Raw genomic sequence first — 18,832 nt, 5'->3', positions numbered from 1 at the left:
TGCTAGTATTCGGGAGTGGATCAAGCTGCTGCTGCTGACCTGTGAACTGAAATGCTGATTTGCTGACAACGCAGGTGGGATTTGCCCCAAAGAACCTCTCTAAACAGGTCCACTTCCCCCGTATTCTTTCTTGTCTGCTACCTCTGGTGGGTGGTGCGCTAGAAGGGAGGTTAAAGTGTTTAAGAATCATCGTTAAAAGTAGGTTTTGAAAAAAATTAAAATTACAGGTACCCATTAGTAGGGTATCTGCAAACCACAGTGGTAGACCCGGGGAATGGGTGGCTGTTGATTTGTTTGTCTTGCTTCCCTACCTAAGCATTCTGTCTATTCTGTGATGACAATTATGTGGAAGTCCCTGTGCTTACTGACATGCCTGGCATTGAACCCATAGGTAGAAAACACACTTCTCAAAGGACTATATTTGAAAAGAAGTCAAAAGCCTGAAGAAATGAAGACTTACATCCCAAGACACTCCTTAGTAAGAGTGGTACCAGCAAACACTGCAGAGACCAAGTGGAACCAGAGTTCCAGGAGTTGTGTGGGATTTTTGTTAAGATTTTGAATGCCTCCCACCCCAATGCGTGGATGGAAATGCTCATGCCCTGAAGGCTTGGGCTCCAGTTTTCAGTGTGACTGGATCATCATAGGGTTATCTGTACTTTGTTGAGATCTTAGTAGGTGGAGCCTATTTAGAGAATGTAGTTATCTGGAATAGACTTTGAAAAGTACCTCCTGTCCCTGGCCCCTTCCTCTCTGTCTCTTTGCACCCTAGTGCCAGGACAGAAGCAGCCTTCTCTATCTCTTGCTCCACAGCAGTGCTCTGCTGGACCTGGGACGTAAGGGTGTGGGTCCAGCTGACCTTGTAACACAGTATCTTAATTTCTTTTTCTTTTTTTTTCTTTTAGTGATTTGTTACAACCGAAAAACTAACACAATGAGATTTTTATTACCTCACATATGAAGACAAGCTGCAGATTTTCCCAGGCTTAATCTGGTTGCCCTGTTATTAAGGGCCCTGTTTGGGGTCTGTGTGTGTTGATGTCCTCCTCTGACTTGCAGTGTGCTTGCCTGGTTATGTAGAATCCAGAGGTGGAAAGATGGCTGTTTCTTTTGGTTATTTCCTTTTTTAAAAAAAGGAAAAAGAGAATAATGTTGTATAGAATAGTTTGTATGGTAACAAATAACTCCAAATCTTTCTGGTTTAAAACGACATAAGAGTGCTGCTTGCTTGCGTTCCAGGTCACACAGATACTCTCTGGCTCGCAGGTGTTTCCAGGCTAAGTGAAGTTCTCAAAAAGAACTGCAAATTCCATCATGGACAAAGAGGTCTTTTAGCTTAACCCTGCCGTTAAGCCCACTGCTCTGAGTGAAACACAGAACCTCCTCGTTACCATTTCCCTGCCTGACTCACAGGGTCACCATTTACCTACAAGGAGAGAGAGAAGGAGACATCTGGGAACATTGACAAAGATTTCGAAAATAACCCATTTGGTTGTCCCAAGCCACTGGTATCCTCTTGTTCAGAATCACATGGTCACAACTAAACAAAAGCTCTCTCCAGGTGGAATCGATCATTAAAACCTTCTGAGCCAAAGAAACACCTGTGCCAAATGAGGCTTATTGGGTGGGTGTGGGTAGGCAGCCTTCACTGTGCACATCTGGCCCTGGGAGGACTTGCTCAGCAATTCCTCTGGGTCCGTCAAATAGGTCCTTCACCAGAGGATTTCCCCCAAATATAGAAATAATGGCTTCTGTGGATTAGCACCTTAGACACTGGCAGTTCCTTGATCTCTGTGAGAGGATGGGGTCAAACAGACCCTGCAGTAGGGACCACTGGGGACTTTGCTTTCATCATCCGAGGATTTTTGAAGGACTAAATGATGGACTGTGGAGAAGGAAAGCTCCAGGTTGTTCACCAAATAGTAATAGACTTTGAAAGATTTCTGTCAATTCTTCCTTCAGTGTTAACCAGGAACAGCTGAGGTGAGAAGAGTCCTTTGGTCCGTTTCTTCCCACCTTCCTCTCAACCCACCTAGTCCTCTCATAAAACAAAGCAACAAAACTAACAGGCCGGTGTCCCCCCCCCCCTTTTTTTTTTTTTTTTTTTTTTGCTGTGGTTTGGTCGTCAGATGTTTGTAATTTTGTGGCAGCGTTAGGAGCATGTTAGGTGAATGATTGGGAGTGGAGAGGAGAATCAGAGCCGATGGTTGAAATTCCAGGAAAGTGTCCTGGCTAAGTCAGCCTCAACACAAAAATGGCTCACTTTCTGGGTGGGCAGAAACCTGGGAGCTTCTCGCCCATAGCCCCCTTGAAAGAAAAAAAAACAGGGAATTGAAGGAGGAGCCTAAAGTGTGACTACTGACTCCATCCCAATCATCAAAAAGGTATGCTGGGAGTGTGTGTGTGTGTGTGAGTGTGTGTGACATAAAGCAAAGTTAAACGTATGAAGAATGGTTTTTATTCACAGATGGCAAAAAACAAAAACAAAAACACAACTCACCCCCCAACCCCCACATAACACATTTGCAACACTTAGAGCCAACAACCCCAAGGGAGAGTCACAAATCTACTCCATACTCTCGAAGACTTGAGTTTATGTTTGAAGGTTTGCTTTGGCTAAAAGATGAGTTAAAACGTAGTTAGGACAGATAGTTCCGTCTTGGCCCCAGGGTTCTAGGGGCACTAGATATTTCGGCAGGCTATATGAAAAAGTCCAGTTTGTGACATTTCATTCCGATGGGTCCACCTATCTGAGAGAGCTACAAGAACAAAATTTCACCATCAGACTAAAAACCCTTCCCTTGACACTTCGCTGGTGCCTGGTGCCACTGCACATCTTTGAGGGCTAGGTTTCTGATAGAAAATATTATGTCCCTCTCTCCAGCGGCCATAGCCTTGTCCAAATTCTCTCCCGCTGATACAAGAACAAACCAGATGGAGTGCCCAAGCAGGGCGTCACTGCTCGGCATGACTTGCAAAGACAATTATTTCACTGGGGGTTTCTGATATCAAGAAGGGAGGGTTAATTAAATCTCATTGTAAAATTAAGTGGCATAACTATACATTTTGGAACCAATGCAATTATGCCTTATCATGAAGTGTTGTAAATCTTTTTGACTGTGATGTATTATCAGAAATTTACATAGAATTCTGGGACTAAAGGGGGTGTGAGCGGTCACAGAGAGAAGCAATTTTGTTTTGTGAAAATAAAAGCAAATGCAAGGACATTCTATGACAGATCAAAGTCTATGATGAGCTTCCTGACTTAAAATCTAGTCCTTGGGACAATCCATCGATTTGTATTTTAAATAAAACCCAAGCACTCAACAGGTAAAACCAGCAAATTGTCAAAGAGGCTGCGAGGTCACCATGCTCCATATAAGCACAGGTGTGCCAGCAAGTCCAAAAGCAAAGCTTGCCTTTCTAAGTCCAAGCTGTGGGCAATTCTTAAGCTGTGTGCTAGAAAGTAGTGGCTGGGGAACAGGGCGTACCCTCATGTAGGAATGCTGTCTGTCATCAACAACCAATACAGGAGCCTCCACAGCAAGATGCTCCCAGAATTAACACCAACTTTTGGAGAATTCTTAGGGGAAGGCAAGAGAATTCTGATTTTCAGACTTCCCACTAGGGTCTCACCTCACTGGGATGCTGGCCCAAGACTCTTGTTTCTCTGAATTCTGAACTTTTCTTAAATTGTGCTTCTGTGCTGTTAGGAGCCCCCTCTTGGACTGAAGCCTAGAAATTCTTTCTAGGCAGCAAGCTGGGGCAACTGTAGGTTCATCTTGTTCATTCCTCTGCTGTCACGCTCATGAGTATGTTAGGACTGTCTTGAAGCAAAGGAACCAGTAGGATGTGTACCAATCAGAAAGAAGCTCGGTGAACCTGGCCACACAATTATGGACGTGCTCAAGTGTCAGGATCTGCAGTGGACAAGCTAGAGTCTCAGGAGCTTCGAATGACTTCAAATCAAAATGAAAGGAGCGTTCACAGCCAGGTTGAGGACAGTGCCAGGTAAGATCCTAAGATGAGCCCATAATGTCCCAGCATGAAGACATATGCCCAGAAGCAGGTGGGGTAGTGGAGAAAGGTTGAAAGGCCTCCTTGCCTTTCTCATTTTATGCACACCCCAAGTGATTAGTTACAGTCCACTCACACTAAGGAAGGCATTGTGCTGATTTCAGACCACCAGTTTAAATGTTGAGCTCACTCCAAAACACTGATAGACACACACTAATGCTTGCCCAGATGTTTACCAGCTGACACAAATAATTAACAAATTGTCTCATGCTTTCTGTTGTTCTGTGACTGTAGATTTCTATCTCAAATAGTTTGTCCTTCCAAAATTTGTCTCTGCTATTTAGGGTGAGAGATCAAATTCAGTTCTTTTGTTTTTATAGTTTTTGACCTCTTTTGTAACTGATAGTACAAAGCTAGTAGATGCTTTAATCTGATGGTCACCGAAGGGCGTTACCCTGACCAGCGGTGGGTTTGAGGCCCTTTTTCCAGCCTCACAATTGGAATTTGTTATTCAACATTTGGAGTTAGCCTTTTAGGGAGAAGTGCCCTTTCCATGTGGTTTTAATTGCTTTCTCTGATGATCCTGACGTTTGCTTGGCTTTGTGTTTCTTCATCGATGAAGCATTTTCTCATGTCACTCGACCACTTTTTGGGTTGTTAGCCTTTTCTCTTTTCTAGAAGTTCTTTAAATAGAGAAATTAGCACTGTATGAGGACTGTGAATCTCTTTCGTCTTGTGACTTTTTTTTCACAACTTTTGCATGGACAGCATGCACATTTTTTTTAATATAGTCAAATTTATCAATCTTTTCCTTATGGATTCTGAGTTTTTAGGCACTGGAAGAAAGTCCTCTCCTAAGCTGAGATATAAAAGAATTACCCATGTGGTTTTGTTTTTTAATACTTATATCTGCATTTAAGACACTGATCTTGCTGTATAGAGACAAGGACAACTCCAGCTTAATTCTTTATAACACGATACTCAGTTATTTCAACACTGTACAAAAAGCCCATTTTATCATATACTACACACCATGTGTGTTGAATTATTTTCCAATATTTCTATGCTGTTCTAGTGGTCTGTTTATATGGCAGCCCCACAAGTTTGAATCTTGGGACTTTTTATTATGTCTGAATATCTGCTAAAGATAGCCTCTAACACCCTTGCCTCTTCCAATCGCCCTTCAGAAATTATCAGGTTATTTTGCTTGTTTTCCTACATAGACTTTAAAATCAGCTTGTTTAGGTCCAGACTAGGTCTGCTGCTACTTTTATGGGGATCATGTTGAATTCATAATGAAGAGAGACCTGCCACATTTAGTCTGGTTTTGGCTAAGAACACGTGGGGACTTTTGAATTGCCAAACGTCCAGAGTGAGTCTAGCCATTTCTGACCCATGACCTCTGTAGAATCAGCATTCTGCTGGATGGGCCAGGGCCATTTTCCTTGAATGATGTACAACCCGGAAAGATAGCTGGAAACAGCACAGCTTCTTGGTGTCTTATTTGGAATGTTGTTAATGATGCAGGGTTTATTTAAGACAATTCTTAACCCAGAGATTATTCTGAACGATGCTTCCACACAGCTTGGCCAAGCTACCTTAGATACTCTTGACCCTATGAAAAAAAAAATTCCGAGTTCGCCAGTGTTGGCAACTTCATTCTCTCATCCCTAACTAAGGCATCTTCTTCCACCAAAGCAACCAAAACTAACTTCATGACTTATTCCATCTTCCTTTGCTCAAAACCTATCCCTGGAAAGAATACTGCTGTAGCCGTCATTTACACCTTGATGTGAGAATCTTTCTGACAGTGAGGGGGGACTTGTATTTATTTAAAAGAGTTTTTGAGCACCTGGGAGCAATTAGACTAGGCAGGGAGAGGAGCCTGCCAGGTGCCTGAAACATTACCAGGTAGACCCGCAGATTCCAGGGCCCTAATTCCAGGTTTCTGAGGACCTTGCAGCCCCCAGGCGATGCTTTTATCTCTTTCTTCCCACACTTGGAGGAGGATCCCAAGACAAGACTGGGGCTTTCACTGCGACCGCAGAAGAGTGGGTTGCTCTCCAGAGTGAATCCATTTCCCTTGTGGGCTGAGGTTTGGCAGGGAGGACCTGAGATCAGAATCCACTCACAGCAAATGCCAGAAAATGGTGCGATTAGAAGCAAAACTATGGAGTGCATTGCACAGAACTCCTCTTATTCCATATGCAAAGCTATGGACTTAAGTTGTGGAGCAAGGCCCCGGAGAGGGGCTTCTCCGTCTGTATTCACCGATTTGCTCTTGGGCAGCTTTCAACGTATTTGTTTCTGTTATCACAAGGTTTTTGTTTCTAGTCCAGCCAGTTTGCCTTCCTTTCAGGGATATAAACGTCTCATCTCTGCCTTCTTCAGTATTGGTATTAACTCACCTTATTCTGGTTTACTGACAGCACCTCTTTGGCTCTGCTTTTCAATGTTTTAAAGAGTAGGGGAGAACACCATTTAGAAATGAGTTCTTTTCCGCCCCATTTGAAGAGTCTGAGTCCCCAGCTCTTCAGAAGCCACCTTCTGGGGGTCTTCTCCACCCCCACCCCCCTTCCACACACACCGCTCAGAATCTGCCAAGAAACCTTTCATGTGCCCCGGGCTCCATTCTCACGGCTCCCTCCTCGGAATGGAAACTTTGTGCCTGTCTGCAAACACTGCCTTGGACAGTAGAAAAACCCAGTGCTCCCCTCAGGTGTAACAGGAGTCTTTGGAACAAACGTGAAAGGAATTTGTTACAGAAGTTCCTGAACGTGAGGGGCTGAGAGTCAAGTGGTGCACTTCATTACGAACCGAACCTCAGCTGCTGAGCTGACTGCCTCGAGAACTCCGCAGTGCGCGGTAGGAAAGGCCCCAATTTCTCTGCTGTGCTTAGTTCCTCTCAGCTTCCAAACTTCAAGAGACCTTTCAATGAGACTTGGAATGACTGAGGGAGGTCGCAATTCTAACAGTGGGAACAGTCATATTCTCATTCTCTCTCTCTCTCGCTCTCTCTCGCTCTCTCTCTCTCTCTCTCTCGCTCTCTCGAGGGAGAGAGAGAGAGAGCCGAATGCATCTCTGCACTCTTTTGTTAATGCTTGACTACATGAGTACCACCAACCAGGTGTGAAATAATTCTAGAAGTTAATTCTTATTTGGCACTGGTTGATTTTATACTAAATCCTGAATCTGGCCGTCACTTTCATCCGGGGTGGCATTCACAGTGCTGGGGAGTAACAAGGACACAGATGAGTAGTATGGAGAGGTGGCAGGACATGTCATTGATCATAGCCTATCAGCCCTTCTGTCTCTACCTTGACCCTGTGTTCCTCCTCAAAGGGTCCCTCAGAGTCAACATCTCTCTCAGCTTCCTGATGTCATGCTCAGTGACCAAGGCGTCATTTCCTCCCTTCATGCCATGTACCACGATGAAGTATGACAATCTCCACAAGGCCCTTGAGGGTCCCTCCTGCGTGGGTAGTGTCATTGGGCAGATGCTTCATTCCGTGGGAAAACAGTCCTTCCTGTGGCCTCGGCCTGGAATTAGAGCCACACATTGCATTACCCTGACTGGGTTCACAGATCCTTCCCCACCCTCTTTCAGCTTCCCCAGCCCAGGAAGCAAATTCTAGTTCAAGGAGTTAAGGAGAGAGAACATGTCTGACCTTCTCTCTTCAAATCCGGGATTCCTATACCCTCTTCCTGAAGAGACAGAAGGCTGCAGGCTTTGGGGTCTTCGTTGCTATTGTTTCAATTGTACACGTAGGGGATGGTACTGATGCTAAGATCCTGTTCCCCAATTGGTTCTTGATCCATCAACAAAGATGCTAAAGGCCAATGAGCTGGGCGGAATAGGCAGGACTTCTAGGTCCCTGCAGGCAAACTAACAGATGCGGGGGAGGGAGGAAAGATTTTCAACATGCTTCAGAGGGAGAAAAGGTAACCAGCCACATGAGATCTCAGGCAGAGTGGCCATAGGTGCCTCTCCAAGTGGGAGGTTAGGGTGTTGAGCTGCGACTAAAGGTAACTGAGCAACTGAAGCTGAGGGCAGGTTGAAAGGTTATGAGTATTGGGAAGGGCACACTAGTCACAGTAGATTAGAAGCGCCCAGCAGTTGAGCCAAGAACGCAGGTTGGAATTGAGCAATGTGTGTGTCTGTCATCTGCGGTCCCAATATTCTCTGGGGAGGGGGCTAGTAGTGTGGTCTTCCCAGAGCTTAAAGCAGGGTAGGGAAAACTGCTCCGTCCAGGATACTGTGTGGCGGTTAGATACATATGAACAAAGTTGACTGATGCAGTCAGAGTGGCCAACACTTTAATCTGCTCAAATATTTAATTTGCTTTATTGATGAGTAATGAATGTACAGGCTTATGAGGTGTGGTGATAAAACAAAACAAAACAAAACAAAACAAAACGACAACCAACCAGCAGGTCCAGCCCTTCAGTAGTTTTTCCGTTGGACTCTTCAAGGTCCTCTCTTCTGGTAATTTACATAAAATATAGAGTAGGCTGTTTGAGCTGTGGACCCACACCCGACCACACTGTACAAAACCAGAATGTGTTCCCTTTATGTACTATGTTTTGGGAACCATGATCCAATCTCCCCTTATTCTCCACTCTTCCCACCAGTCATCCTGCCGATCAGATTTTTTACTCTTCCGTGTATAAGAGACTACAGTGTTTGACTGACTTTGTCTGACTTCGTTCATTTCAAAACACCCCGCCAAACCCATCCTTTTTGTTGAAGATTATAGAATTTCAATCTTTTCATTCTTTTTATGTTGCAACGATATGTGCGCATACCTACATTTTCTTTGTCTCCTATTCTATTGGCATTAGCCCAGGCATTGGGGAAACAAAAAGCCAGGATCACAGTTTTGCTTTTTTGCTCTGCAAAGTGTTCTTTCCTTGAAATATATCTTAAGGGGTTGGAGAGATGTCTCAGTGGTTAAGAGCACTGAGTGCTCTTCCAGAGGTCCTGAGTTCAATTCCCAGCAACCACATGGTGCCTCACAACCACCTGTAATGGGATCCAATGCCCTCTTCTGGTGTGTCTGAAGAGAGCGATGACATACTCACATACATAAAATAAATATTTCTTTAAAAAATATATCTTAAAGTAAATATAAAATGAGTTGAGTAATAATATTTTGAAAGTAAGTACAGTCTTACCATAAAGAAAATAGCTTAGATAAGCAAAAATCTCTCCTTGAAGGGTCTCTCTGACATAGCCCATGCCTTCTTTCTAAAGGGTAAATCATAGCACACTTGACTGAAGAACCCAGGAAAACTGAATTTGGACACTAATTTCAAATATGCTTGGTTGTCGACATATTAGTGTCTGAATACTGTGTTCTAATAGCCTGGCTTAGGCTAAATTGTAGACATTCTGCAGGGTCACATCACCAAGACCAACTTGAGGATTCTTACTACCATGCTCTATTTTATTCTCTGATGCCTTAGGTCTTCTTGGCATATGCAGCAAGCAAAATGTATATATTACCAAAACCATTTTTTAAAACCTGAGTGTGTTCCTCAGTAAGCAAGTCAGGAAGATTTGCTACCATTTCTTTTTCTATCATTTGAAAGTATTTTCTTTTTAACTTCTATCATGTAGAATTCAATTCTTTTGATATATAAAATGGTGCATTTTAAAGCATTGTTCACATATTTTTCAGGCATATGGTCATTCATTTATACTTTCCCTTTTAATTACAAGTCTATTTTGTATATTTTGGGGTCAAAAACTCCTGTTATAACAAAAAAGTGTATATTAATAGGAAACATTAAAAATATAATAGTTGTTCAAATATTCAAAATGGCCCAATGCCAAATAACATGAAAATGTTATTTTTGAAATTCCAGCACTGGGCTCAATGTTCAGTGATCTAAAAGCCACACCTACACACAAGCTCTAGTCATGTGTGCCTTCTCTCCACCCATACACATGAACATCTAGACATGTGCACATACCCTCAGGCTTTTGGAGGAGAATAGAGAATGGTGGCCAGAGAGAAGGAGAGAAAGTTAACACACAGACAGCACTGCTGAGCACGTGGCCTTCCTAAGCCAGCCAATGAAGACATCACTAACTCCATCTGCACAGAGAAGAACAAAGGCCCAGAAGGACGAGGCAGCTTACCCAAGGCTGCGAGTATATTTAGCCACACAGCTTGACCTAGAATCCAAACGAGAAGTCCTCTAAAGCCCCCTCTTTTCACAGGAAGCTCTAATTGTTCTCAGTTTCCTGTCCACATCATATCACTATTGGTATTGAGGTATACTTACCTTGTGTTGTTTGCTTTTTGTGTGCTTATAAAAAAAAAAATCCACACCAAGGGCTTCTCTGGAAGGCATAAAATGAAAGCAGCAGAGAGCCAACTACACTCTCTGAAACATATTATATCCATTTCACACATTGAAACCAGACTGGCTATAAGCAATCGTGTGGAAGTTTCTGGTTGGAGCATCCAATCTTTCAAGATAGGATCCAGGTCTTTTAGCAAGAACTTAAACCATGTTTGCACTCCCTTGAGTGGGGACAGAAGTTCGCTTCACACCATCACAGATTTCCAAAGGGAGCTAACAAAAGCTTGCAGCTTAGAAATGTGTGGCAAAGCACAATATTCTACCAACAAAGCAAAAGTAGTGGATCACACTGATAAGCCCCCTGAGTGTGTGTGTGTGTGTGTGTGTGTGTGTGTGTGTGTGTGTGTGTGTGTTTGCAAGATGTAAGGAGCTAGGCAGAAGAACAAGGGCAAGCCTTCATGCAGAGGATGTATGTAGGAGCCCAAAAATAGCTAGAGACACTACATTTAGGCAGCCAGTCACAATGGATCCACTTCTGACATTCATCCTAGCAACTAGCCGTACAAATGTCTCTATTTGGAATATTATTTAAATCTTAAACATTTTTTTTCCAAATGCTACTCATTTGTTAATGGTTAATAGTTCCTAGAGCCTTCCTTGGTCTCTTAGGAAAGAAAGAAATTCCTGCTTTGGTCTAATTTTCTTGAGAATGTAAGCTTTTGCTTAACATGCTTGGTAAAATATGTAAGGCTTGCATAACTAATGCCTTAATAAGTGGCCTGGGATGTTTAATCCTTCACTTAAGCCATGCAACAGACAGACAAAAAGCTCTGGGGTGACCCAGGTACAAACCAAACAGGACCAGCCTTTACAGACTTTCCTTTGTTTTTCTGCAGCATCTTAGATTTCTAATTAATCAGTATGTTGAGTTCCTAACCTAAGAGTTGAAGAGGAATTCTTTTAAAAATGGCCATTGAAACAGAGTCAAGAACTAACCAATACGGTAATATATATACTTACTTAACCAACAACTCCCTGCCCACCCCCACCCCCTGCAGCCAAACAAGCTACCTCAGGGAGCGTACAGCCTGCCCACAACACACTCCCTTTCAGAGACACAAGGAATAAAGCAAATATTTTTTAAAGTAGAAAGATCTTCGAGAGCATTTTAGTTACAGCTTTAAGTAAAACTTGCTGCCTTGCTAGGACCGTCTGCATTACCCCTGAGATATTCTGGAACAGTCTTGGAATATCCCAGGAGGAAGAGCCCAGGTTTTGAGGACAGAAGCCTACGTCCCAAACCTGGACCTGCTCCTTCTTAAATTGCGTACCCTTGGGCAGTTACTTCTTGCTTGATCTTACCACATTTCACTTCTTAATATAAAAACGAAGACCAATAAGCTTTGTGTGGCCAAGCAAGCTAAGGTTTGAATGCATTTTCCATGCTCAAAGTTGGTACAGGATGGCTCATATCTGAAATGTCTCATGTGTACAACAGTGTGGCTTTCCTGCACTACACTTTTCTACACTGTTGTAAAGGATTTGGGTCACATTAGGCATCAAATAAGCTTTCATTAGATCAGCCTTGTAACCGCTAGCATCACTTTGAATATTTCCTTACGTAGAAAAAAAAAAAAACCCCAGTTTATTTGCATTCAAATAATGAGGCCCCCCCTTCCCAACTTTTTGAAGCACAGTCCACTTACTTCCTTGCATACAGTACCTCATCGAGAAAGGAGTCATTAATCCATGTACTTTTAAACAGCAAGCTCGGTTGATCTTCGCATCTTTAGCACTACGAACAATGAAAGTTCAGTAAGGTTATTGGAACCCAGCAGTTGAACGGAATGGAACTGAAGTAGATACTGTAGAATAAAGGCAGATGAAGAGGAACTGTCAGACACAGGAGAACCTCCAGGCTTGGAAAGAGCCTGCCCAGGGAGTCTCACCCACCAGAAAGGGAGCCAGTGTGTGCGTGAGGTGGATCTGTATACAGTGGCGAAGTACATTCCTGCTTCCTGGTGACACTGGCTGTACACCTTTCTGTAGATGTGTAGTTAGATGATCTTGACAAGTAACGAGACTCTATAGGCCAGACTTAGATGGAAACCTACATATGTAACTCTATAACATTTAGTAAAATTCTAAAAATTCTTTTTAAAATGGGACCAAGAGCTTCTTTAACTTGTCTTCATTCCAAGTTCCCTAAACAAAACTACTGATTGATTGATTGATTGATTGTATCATCATGTCATAGATCGAACATATTTCAAAAGGGAAGTAATACAAGACAGAAAAAGAACACGAGTGCGTTGTGGATGCGATAGTGTCATTCACCCAGGAGCCTCCTGATCAGAATGAGAGCTCTAATGGCATCAAACATGCAAACACGTGCGCTGGTTTTATGGTGGGAAACCAAGCAATCAGTCTTAATCCTACGTTGTCATATCCTTAAACAATGCATCAAAGCGTGGAAATGTTGAAAATATCCTCCCTTCTGTCGGGTTTCACTTTAGTCGATCCAAATTTGGCATCACCACTTTCTGAAATATTTTTAATTGTTGAGCAGTTGGTGATTTTAATAATTTAGTGCAGAGGAAAGGAAGACGAGAGGGAAATCGGAATTTAAAACACAATGACAAAAGAAGTTAATTTAAGTTGATGTTCGACTTTTTAAAAAATGCAGCGGTGTCATGTCATTGAATAGATTAAAGGAGGCGGCAGAGATGTCTCCTGGTATGCCTGGAGGTCTCTGGGGTCAGCCCTTGGCTCTTGCACCCCCCTAGTTAAGCAAGCTTGTCAATTTACCATCAGGTTGATTTTTCTCACCTGTCTGTTTCTCGATTATCTTGTTCTGCCTTGTTTCCTTGAGGCTCTTAGTGCTGCAGACATCTCCTGGCTTTAGTTCCATGTCGTGTCGAGTGGGTCAGGACTCCAGGAGATAATCGAAACCTGGTCCTGAAGGCCCTGCATATGCCTGGTCATCTGTATCGCTGTTTTTCTCTACTGGAATGAAGTCTCTTTGAAGAAAGATTGTGTTAGGAGCCTTCTGGGTTTTTGTTTTGTTCTGTTTTGTTTTGTTTTTCAGTTTTTTTTTTTTGAACCCAATATCTGCATAGAAGTTAAACAAAGGTTAAAGTTCAAATTGGTTGCCCCTTCCAAAACAAGTTATTTAACACAAGTATGAGGAGACATAACACTGGTTTTCAGTAGTTAATCTGTCTGCCTCTGGCATCTGCTAGGGCTGAAAGTGAAGAGTCCTGCCTTGCAACTTAGTACTCTGTGTTAAATACTGAATCTTTTTTTCTTTTTCTTTTCTTTTTTCTTTTTTTTAAGTTTTCTGTTAGCTCCAAAAATGAAAAGTCTTTTCTACTCCAAAAAGGAAAAAGAAAAAAGTTCCTTAAAATGACTTTTAGTCTTATGACTTCCTTTAGAATTTTTTGGAAAGAGTTTAAGAAAAACATCGCATTTACATAAGCAGACTCAATTATAGCTCCCATCGCTGTCCCCCACACGTGCTTGGCTACTCCCGATTTAAATAGGACGCCACAGAAATATTCACAGCATGCATTTCTGTTTTCTTCAGTTCTCAAATATTGTCTTCACATGCATTAGCTCTGTTGTTCCTTCCTCCGTGGCCGTGAATCAGGGAGACTGGGCACATCCACCCGCCACGCACAGATGGCATGCATGTGTGCCGCCTGAGGCCCACACTAACAGCAAGTGCAGACTCGGAGCCCCAGACCCCTCGTCTCGGCCCCTCCCACTGCACCCGTGGCTGGGAAGAGCCTTTAAGAACTGCAGACCTCTCACACGCATTTGCTGGCAAGCTTTTCCTTTCAGAAGGATAGAAATATTTTCTGTACCCTCAAGATTGCAGTCACATTAATATTTACCTTCACTTTAGAGAAAACCTTCTCATCGTACTCCATATATCCTGGCAAGTGAGACAGCCTACATAGAGTTATTTTAATATTCATAATCCTCAGGGCTAGCCTTTGAAGGAGGCAAAACAGGTGTTCATAGTGTCTGAACTTCTACGTTTACTTACGTAGTCCCCCCTCCCTTCAGTGAAAGTGCAGATGATGTCGATAGAACCATGAGACATTAAATAAAGTTTAACATGTGCTAATCCTTGCGGTTTCAGGTACAATTAGTGATTTAGAAACGGTACAGAATGTGGTACAGGGCAGGGGGCGGTCCCCCACCGAGCTCTTTTCAGCCGTTATTCTTCCCTTAACTGTTTCCTAAAAGCATAACAGATAGGTTGTTAGTATTCCCATTTTACAGATTAGAACATTGAGAGTGCAGTGGATGAAGGACATGTGCAAGGCTTACAGCCCAGTAAAGGTGGGATTGGGACTCTGAGCCCAGTAGGGTTGGTTCTACTTCACTAATCCTCTGAAAAGCACTTTGCAACCAAGGGGGAGACTATAGCTCGGCCAGGGAAGAGAATGGTAAATAGAGAGAGCAGAGAATGATAGGAACGGACAGATGGACAGAGGGAAGAGCCTGCTTTGCCTGACACATAGGAGGTCTCACAGAGAGTCCTGCCTCCTGAAGGATGTTGGGCAGCAGTTCTCCTGGAGAGAGAGAGAGAGAGAGAGAGAGAGAGAGAGAGGTTGTGTTTTATAAAGATAGGAGTGACCAGAGATATGTTTGGTGGAGGCATAGTATGGTGTGGGGGAAGGGGGTACCTCTGCGGGTCCATGCTTAGGTATCTCTTATGCCCAAGGTACCAGCCATATAGACTGTGTAGTATAGAACAGAGTTTATCCAGGGCATGGGGAGGGGGAGTAGAGGGAGCAGAGACAGAGAAAGGCAGAGAGAGAGAGAGAGAGAGAGGCAAGCCACGAACACATGGAAAGAGAAGGGGGAGGGGGAGGGAATTGAGAAGAGGGTAAGAGAGCAAGGGCTGGGGGGGAGGCAAGCAGCCCCTTTTATAGTGAGTCAGGCACACCTGGATGTTGCCAGGTAACTGTGGGGTGGAGCCTCGACTAAATGCCAACAGAGGTGGCTGAGCATTTTAGGCAGTGAACTGCAGGGCCAATCAAGGGAACTTAAAAACATGGTGTGATTGGGAGTTGGGATTAGAAAAACAACCTCCAAACCAAAAACAAACAAACAAACAAACAAACAAAACCAACCAAATCAAAAACAACAAAAACAAAAAAAAAACAAAACAAAACACACACCAAACAAACAAACAAAACAAAACAAAACGAAAAATTTGTCCAATTTCCAAGATCTTGGGAAGTTCTGTGCTAGTTTTTTTTCTTTTTGAACAATAAAGGACCACAGAACATTTCCAACTAAGGTGAGTTTGGTTGGATTTGGGCAAGCAATGGTACAGTGCTGAAGGAAGACAGTGTTTACCAGCCTGCTCAAACTGAAGAAAACAGAACCAATGTTGGTCACTCTGGAACATACTGTCCTTCAAATTAGCTTAAAACCAGAAGTCTGTAGTTCTCATATATAAAGAGGTCAGACACAGTTCAGCTTATTGGCTCTTACTCCCAGTCCCCCCTGGAGGGACCAAATCAAGGCGTTAGTGCAGAGTACTGTCATCTGGAGGCTCGACTAGTGAGCCCTCCACCCAAGCCAGCTCACATGGCCCACACGCATGGGTATTGTCAGGTCCCAGGTGCCTGCTGACTGTCACCTAAGACATCAACTTCTTGTCATATGTGGCTATTTCTAGAGTCACCCATATGGCTATAAACTCTCCTCAGACATGGGAAATGAGAGAAGGCTTGTGGACTAAATAAACAAAGAGCCATAAAGAAGCTAAAAGGCAAGAGCCAACAAGCAGGGTACTCCAGAGCCTCCGGGCACCTAAACTCACATGGTGATCTCCTAACTTTTGTCATGAACAGTGATTTAGAAGGGGGTCCAGTGACTCACTTAGCTTTAGTGTTTGACAATGGAGCTTGGCTTCCATTTTAATGTTGTGACTATCCAGCACCCAGTAGACATTAGACACTACGGTGGGCCCTTGGATAATATTTCTGTGTTTTCTGTGTTTTAAGTATATTTCTTAATTGGATTCAACATCGTGTGATAGTAAAGCTTTTGTCATAGTGTAAGAATGTAAGGTTACAAACCTGGATGTCCTCCTTTAGTACCTAGCATGGCCGGAGGAAGGGCCAGCACTTGTAAGTGATGATCTTGGTAGATGAAGTCGCCCAATATACACCATACATGAAATGCTAGGATAAGACATGGCAGCTCTCAGATGGAAATCTTACAGTATGCCTCCCATGTGCAAGCTGATCCAAGCATACTTGGGATGCAGAATGGTCTAGGGTGAGAATCCTAACACATTTCATTCAAGGAAACCCAGAACCTGTCGTTGTATAAGAGCCATTGTTTCTGGGTTTTTGCTTTGTTTTCTTTTAGTTGTTTTAGCAAACGAGTTTACTAAGAAACAGTTTAAGGTTTCTGGTATTGTGTTATTTAGGGTTTTACTGCTATGAACAGACACCATGACCAAGGCAACTCTTATAAGGACAACATTTCATTGAGGCTGGCTTACAGGTTCAGAGGTTCAATCCATTATCATCAAGGTGAGAGCATGGCAGCATCCAGGCAAACATGGTGGAGGAGGAGAAGTCTACATCTTGTTTGGAAGGCAAACAGGAGAAGACTGGCTTCCTGGGAGCTAGGAAGAGGGTCTTACAGCCCATGTCCACAATGACAGACTTCCTCCAATGAGGCCACACCCAATCCAACAGTGCCACACCTCCAAATAGTGCCACTCCCTGGGCCAAGCATATTCAAACCATCACAAATATTCAAACAGATAAGGGAGAAAGATATTTAGGAAAAGGGCAGCATATACCCAAGCAGGCCTCTTGAGAGTTGCATGCAATTAAATGTCTTACTTAATAATGGCCATATATACAATTTTTATGACTTCTAAGTTAAATTGTTCCAAGGTTTTCTGATAATGTAACTTGTTGGGTTTTTTTGTTTTTGTTTTTGAGACAGGGTTTCTCTGTAACGCCCTGGATGTCCTGGAACTCACTCTGTAGAGCAGGCTGGCCTCAAACTCAGAAATCTGCCTGCCTCTGCCTCCCAAGTGCTGGGATTAAAGGCGTGTGCCACCACTGCCTGGCCTGATAATGTAACTTTTAATAAAAACTATACTTTGACAGTGTAGGTTCATAGTAAATATACAGATGTTTTCTCCTTTCTTAACATGGATTATTACTTTAAAAAATAATTGTTTTTATTTACAGTGTTTAAATGGAAATACCTGACCCAGGGGTATAATGCTTCTCCCAGATATCATAGACTATCAAACCAAGGTATCAGTTATCTCCTTTGAAGCTGTTAGCCAGAGGAGGGAGTGTCCCATAGACCACCCTATAAAGTACAAACCATTGCCATTGCTCTTGCTTAACCACCAGAACTTAAAAGCAAGGTCCTAGCACTGAAAGCAGTATCTACTTGATTGTACAAGAAGAAAACAAGCTGGTACCAAACTGGAAGCGTCATCACTACTGACTAGTTTTTGTTGGACCATAAGGAGCAATTCACCCTGCTAAGGGAGAGACGTCATCAACTGAAAGACACAATAGCAATCAACCTAGAGAGAGATGCTCATTAATGCTATAGAGGCATAAACATGAGAGTAACCAACTACTTTATGTTTGCATTTAAGGTCTACTCCACAAAAACAGAACTCAGGTCTACTTTTGTATACTAGCCCAGGAATTCGTGGCCAAATGGGTGCCAGGTCTTAGGGGAGGTCCTACTTCTATTAGTTTGCTAAGTAAACATAATATCAAAGTGTCCTCTGCATAATTATCTTTGTACCCATTGGTTAGTCAAGCTCTCAGTCGTCATGAGAGGAGCTGCTTTTCCTATAATTGTGGTTAAAAAACTTAATATAGGTAGAGAATAAGAGAATGTGGAGAGCTCAGCTTTAAATGGAGCATATATGTCATATGAGCCCTTTTACCAAGGTTCAGGGATTATCATAGGAGAAGGTGCAGAAACATTATCAGAGCCTGTGGATTCAGAGAATTTTTTTTCACTAAAACCCAATATTTTCAAGAAAGGATAGGACACATAAGAACCAGAAAGTATGGTTAAATGCACAAGACCTGTACAATATCAAGCTAATAAAAATTCCAGCGTGGATGAAATAGTTGAAATATTGACAGTTGGTGGCAACTGGTGTGGGTAAGTCAGTTTTCCTTAAGGAAGTGGCCTTTGGTAGGTTGGCCACACTCCTGTGAATGGTCCCATCACTAAATGGACTTAATGGGTAGAAAGAGGAGAAGGAAGAAGAGGAAGAGGAAGAGGAGGAAGAAGAAGAGGAGGAGGAGGAAGAGAAGGAGGAGGAAAAGGAGGGGGAGGAAGAGGAAGAGGAGGGGGAGGAAGAGGAGGGGGAGGAAGAAGAAGAGGAGGGGAGGAGGGGGAGGAAGAGGAGGAGGAAGAGGAGGGAGGAGGAGGGAGAAGAAGAAGGGGAGGAGGAGGGAGAGAAGGAAGGAGG

The 18,832-nt window shown here is 43.1% G+C and overlaps 1 long non-coding RNA gene across 2 annotated transcripts; it reads right to left on the bottom strand.

Moving 5' to 3' along the window:
• Positions 1 to 858: 858 nt before the first annotated feature.
• Positions 859 to 13,562, bottom strand: Gm34230. 2 transcript variants are annotated; one of them, XR_385683.3, is made up of 3 exons: positions 13,159 to 13,562; positions 12,053 to 12,124; positions 859 to 1,121 (listed from the first exon to the last, which is right to left on the bottom strand). It is a non-coding gene; the product is annotated as a predicted gene, 34230 (long non-coding RNA). The 2 variants fall into 2 exon arrangements; XR_385684.2 differs by lacking the exon at positions 859 to 1,121 and adding an exon at positions 6,642 to 7,557.
• Positions 13,563 to 18,832: the final 5,270 nt, after the last annotated feature.

Source organism: Mus musculus, chromosome 17 (genome assembly GCF_000001635.26).
Source record: "Mus musculus strain C57BL/6J chromosome 17, GRCm38.p6 C57BL/6J".
NCBI classification, from domain to species: domain Eukaryota; kingdom Metazoa; phylum Chordata; class Mammalia; order Rodentia; family Muridae; genus Mus; species Mus musculus.
This window is presented reverse-complemented; position numbering and strand designations above follow the sequence as displayed.